This window comes from Limulus polyphemus, unplaced genomic scaffold, assembly GCF_000517525.1.
Source record: "Limulus polyphemus unplaced genomic scaffold, Limulus_polyphemus-2.1.2 Scaffold2315, whole genome shotgun sequence".
Taxonomy (NCBI): Eukaryota; Metazoa; Arthropoda; class Merostomata; order Xiphosura; family Limulidae; genus Limulus; species Limulus polyphemus.
The window spans coordinates 28,002-33,708 of record NW_013667925.1 but is presented as its reverse complement, the minus strand read 5'-3'; the positions used below and the strand labels follow the sequence as shown (position 1 = coordinate 33,708).

At 30.0% G+C, this 5,707-nt stretch overlaps 1 long non-coding RNA gene across 5 annotated transcripts in view; it reads right to left on the bottom strand.

Annotated features, from left to right (window-relative positions):
• The window catches only part of LOC106466599, a 59,068-nt gene that overhangs the window by 49,528 nt on the left and 3,833 nt on the right, over nucleotides 1-5,707 (bottom strand). For all 5 annotated transcript variants that reach the window (XR_002612249.1, XR_002612246.1, XR_002612247.1 and 2 more), the window contains exon 2: nucleotides 4,639-4,677. This is a non-coding gene — a long non-coding RNA (uncharacterized LOC106466599). The remainder of the gene's footprint in view (nucleotides 1-4,638; nucleotides 4,678-5,707) is intronic.

Sequence of the window (5,707 nt, the reverse complement as noted above, 5' to 3'; positions counted from 1 at the left end):
CCTTATCATTTTTTAAACTTCCAAATTCTTTCTTAACCAGATCAGAATTAATGCAGTCATCTTGTTTGATCTCGTTTCCATTTATCAGTTGATCAAAATGTGGAATACTGCTTAAATTTCATCAGTAAAAAACCAAAGAAAATGCAAAATTTAATGACCAAGCCATCTCATAATCATCAGATAATAACTCTCTTTTATCATCCCTCAAGGGTCCTATCCCCATTCTAACATTTTATTTACCCTTAACATATTTAAAGAAGTCTTACTGTTAATTTTTACACTTTCAGCCAACCTTTTCTCATACATCCTTTTTGATGTTCTAATTTCCTGTTTCACCAACTTTCTCAATCTTCCATCATACCAGAAAATTTAAATTTCTTAAATTTATTATGCTTTTCTTTAATTTTATCTCTTAAACTCTTTGTGAGACAATCTGGTTTTTTACTTTTCCTTCTATAAATGTATCTTTAAAAATTTTCCACATCTGATCAGTCTCTTCAAATAACTCAGCTGCCAAATTCACAACAGATAATTCTTGTCCCATCCCTTCCAAATTTGCTTTTTTTTTAAATTTGTAACCAAAATATCATTATTCCTTATCTCCATATGCAGCAAAACACTGAACCTAATAGAACAATGATCACTTGCACCCAGATGTACCCCAATTTCCACCTCAACCATTTCTGTATTTGAATTAAGTCTAAAATAGCAGTGTTTCTAGTTGGTTCCTTGACTAACTGGTGAAGAAAGCCATCCTGAACAATTTCCAAAAACATTTCTCCCTCATGGTTTGACTCTAGAATTTCCAAATCTATATGCCTGAAATTAAAATCACCCATAATGTTTAATTATTGAAACTAATGAATGAACTTCAGATACTACAATAGATGCTGCTAATACTCAACCAAATACGTGTCAAAGAGTGCTATGACTAAATCATCTCGGTGATTACAGATAACTTGTAGGACTCCTTCCTGCCAAGAGGAGAAAGCATGTAAACTAGGTAAACCAAACCTGATTATTGTAAAGGTATTGTTATAACACAATATGTTGTAACTAGTGTCAGTCTGGGTGATAAAATAGAATATAAAAAAAAAATTAAACATCTATATGAAATGATTAAATTAACCACCTCTATTTGAAGGAGGAAGAGAGTGAGGTACATTTTTTAATTATTATTATGTTTGCATTTTATGTAATTATGCCTCTGTTATTTAATTGAGCTGTCTTTTAAGTTTTTTATACATAATAACAACTCATACTTCTTTTGAGTTAATTGTAACAGTACTACTTTCACAGTGAGGCAAGATGACAGAAATTGTGTACATGGTGCTGAGGTCTTTGCTGTAGTAGCGGTTATATAAATGAGCTGGTTGTTATAAGGAAATAATCAATACAATGGCTGCATGTAAATCAGTTTGTCACTCTTCATGGTGAGCAAAAAGTCTGGGCACCCTCCCTCAAATAAAGACAATGTATTTGAAAGAACAAATTTATTGCATATTAACACAGACTAACAAAAGGTTCGATTAATAATCCAAAATGACTCTCTGTTGGCCTTCATTTTCAAGACATAGGATGATACATCTCCATGTGCAATGTGACATCATCCTTAGCATATCAGTGGTGACCTAAGTGAAACTTTCAACATTTTTTTTATTTCAAAACATCAGTTGTTTCATATCATTCCTTCAACACAATCATTACTAAAATGCAAACACCTAAACTGTTAGCATGAACTTTAAAAAAGAGGTTGCCCAGACTTTTTGCCCACCCTGTATGTAAATACATGAAGTTCATCAGATGTTTAGTTAATAACCAATAATTGTTCTAAACTGAGTTGTAATCTTATCATCTAGTAACAACTAAATTTATGTGTAGAAAAAGAAAAGAAAATTAAAGACTCCAAATACATATTTTCCATTCAGATGATGCTTGAAACTTGGTTAGAACTGATACGTGTAGGGATTTATATTTAATCAGTATTGCATTGTTAAGCAGATTTTGTGATAATTTATAAAGCATATTTTTTTTCTTTCTGGTTCTTTTTCCTAACTTGAGTCAGAAGTGAAAGAATTTATTTGTATTGTTTATAAAAGAAGTCCAGGTCCATCTTAATTCTTTTAAGCTTGTGAAAGTTCTAATATATACTTAGTTTGATAATAGTTCTACTATTAATGTTTTGAGTAGAATAAAAGATTTGTTACATGCTTACCAGCTTTTATATATTTTTTATTACGACGTCTATTTTCATGGATGATTGAGGACACTCTAATAGGTGTTGTGTATTTTGTGTTTCATAAAGCTTTTCATAAAGTGCTTCATGGAAGATTAATCAAGAATTTTCTTATCCAATTGATGAAAAAGTAAAATATTTTTATAAAATTTATATGATAGTAATATGGAAAGCGAAGAGGTGGTATATGTGTATATTTCTGTTTGGGAGCTAGTGGTTAGTATGGTCCTTAAGGCCTTTGTTTTGGGACCTTTTTTTATTTGTTAGTTTTGTCAATGATGCCAATAACTACATGGGTGTAGCATTTGGAAAAATACTCATTCAGAGAAGGATATAAATTTGAAAGGCTTGAATAACTCTAATAAGTGAGGAAGAATAGTAATTTCAATATTACGAAATGTAAAATCATGCACGTGAAGTATAGACATTTTGAAAGGAATTATAAGTTACTATTAAATGAGTGGAACACTGATACTGTGAAGAAAAAATAACTTGGGTAAGCTTTTTGATAAATTTCTGAAATATTTGATGCAATGTTTGACTGTGGTTAAAAAGAGAAGTTTTGAATCTAATCAAGGAAACTTGAAACATCCATACAATCACTCCATTTTTGCAAGTTCTATCATATCCAGAAATATTATTTTACGTTTATGTGCATCTGATACAATTGTGTTTTAATTATAATGATTACGTCAATTTTTCATGCATTTCATAACAAATTGCTACTATATGAGAAAAACTTTATTTCTGACTACAAAATGGGAGATTGGTGGTCTTCATATACTATATGATGCTTTTCTCTTTCTGATTACTTATATTCAAAAGTTTAGTCTTTTTTTCCAGTAATTTTTATGTAATTGTCCTAAGAATAACAATTCCATTAACTGAACTTTATTTGTTCTAACAAAATTAGCATGCTTATGATTTCATAGTTAACATAAGACAAGTGAACTCCCACTATCAAGGTTTCATTGCATTGTGCTGCTTCCATGTGATAATTTCTCATTGCTTCAGTTTTGAGGTGTGTGATTGTACTTGTGCACCTTCGCATGCTTAATTTTGACCCACGGTTTTCCTGAGTGCTTCAGTTAACCATACATCATTGGAATAACTGTGTTTTCCAACCTTTTGTTATACAAATACATTTCTAAATTAAATGTTAAGCACATGATATTTTTTATTTAAGCAACGATCAACAGAATACAAACTAAGATTTAGCAAATCTGTAAACTGTCTTAGAAAGGGTAAAATTTTAAAAGGTTCAATCACATGTCTTAGAAGTGGATAATTTCACTCTCCTGCCTTTTTAAAGTACAAAGCATTGCTCTCATAGTGAATTTCTTGCATTTTTTTTATTTATATGATATCAAATAAATAATTTGTGTGCTGCAATAATATGTGAATGACTAGTACAATATACTAAAAAACATCCCCCAACATAATTTGAAAATTTATGTTTATAATTTTTCAAGTTCATAGAAGTTAAATTATTGAATTATTCCACTCATTCATGTGATTATTGACCTCATATATATCTGAAAAGTACACTTGACTCTGTATAAGTATAAATATACTTATCAAGTTAAAAGACTGTTTGTATCATTGAATATACATCTAATGCCATGATGTTATGTAAGTTGTGTTATTAATGTGTGTATGTTATGTACTTTCCATATAATGTTACATATCATGCATCATGCTATTATTACAATAAATAACTAACTTTAAAATGTTTTTGTTGTATTACTTTACATTGTGTTTGGGTATAAGAAATTTGCAACTTTTTTCCTGTGACTATTTCTGGCCATTGTTCACAGAACTTACTATTAAAATGCAAATCTTTCTATTAACACTTTTATAACTTCAATTAAATATTTGTCATGAACAGCCTCAATAATTATATTAAATACACAAAATAAAATATAAATAACATCTGTTTAACTTATCATTCGTTCTTTTTTGGGGTTGCAAATATAAGAAAATGACCTGCCCAAAGAAGGCCTTTTTCAAACCAGTGGCACAACACATAGTTACAGTAATATTTACTCAAATCAAACTTTCTGGTGAAGCAAGCTAGAAACCTAAAGGTCCAACAAATAAGCACTAAACCAAAAAAAAAGAAAATTATATATTTGAGTAATATAAATAATACAAATATAAATGAAATACAAGTATTTCTTTACTTCACTCAGTGTATCACAAAACTGATACAAAGAGTTTTATAGTATACCATGAATTACAAAGTGTATTTGTTTTTAAGTATTTATGGTAAGGTTGTGGTGATCTGATATTACATATTGTCATGGCTAATGGCCTACAAGGTAACCTAAGTATCTAATTATTAGTTAGTTACTACTTATTATTATCACTAGATACCAATTACTAACTAGCTTATATCTTACATTTTGGCTGCTAATCTGTTGCCATCTTCAAGGTAAGATCTGAAAAAAAGAAAAAAAAAGACTGTGTTTGTGGTGGTATTGGTTGGGATTTAATCCTGGTCATTTTCATAGAAAGACTGGTGTACTATCCACTTGTCTGTGGTCTCTTCCATTAGGTCTTGAATCAATTAACAATTTGAATAGTTTCAAGATGGGTATTCAGGTTTTACTAACTTCTATTCCAGATTGGCTAAATGTGTTACAGTTACATGAATTCAAATGGCTTCTTTTATCTTTCTTTGCTCATGTGTGGTTCACATCCCTTTATTTTCATATTATTCCAATTTATTGTATAGTCTTCTTTTCTGACATGATGGGCTATTGCAGATGGATTGGAATTACAGTCTTTTATGTTTATTATATTCCTGATTTCTTACTTTTCTTGTTTTTTCCAATGTATTGGAACCCACTTTTATGAAAGGTGTAGTAAATTGTATTTTGGGTCTTCAATGGTATACAAAAGATGCTGAGAACAAGGAAGTAAAAACATCATTGTAATCCTCCATGAAAATGAATACCCTATAGGCACTTGATAAAGAATATAAAGAAGATAAAAACCAAAAGTAAGCAGGAAAAAAACATACACACAGCCATATTCTCCTATGTCAAAGGTTTCTCTGAAGATATACAAAGGATATATGAACAGTATAAAGTCATTATACATTCAGAAGCCGCAAGACAATATGATCACAGCTACTACACATCATCTACAGACCAGACATTAGAAAATAAAAGATGATAAAACCAGCCTTCTGCATCTACCTAAATAACACATCCAGTCAACCTAGCATAAAATTCAGCAAGACTTGAATACTCCTACCAATAGATTAGTAGCCAAAACATACAATATGGACTAGTTAGTAATTAATATCTGGTAAAAAAAATGAAAGAAAAAGAAAAAATGGTGACTAATTAATAATTAGTCTTAGATTGTCATACAGTATAACATCCATACACAAGCAGTAACCTTTTCAAAGAATGTTAAATGATTTGCAAGGCAAGATTTTCCCTCAGTGAAACCATGTTGACT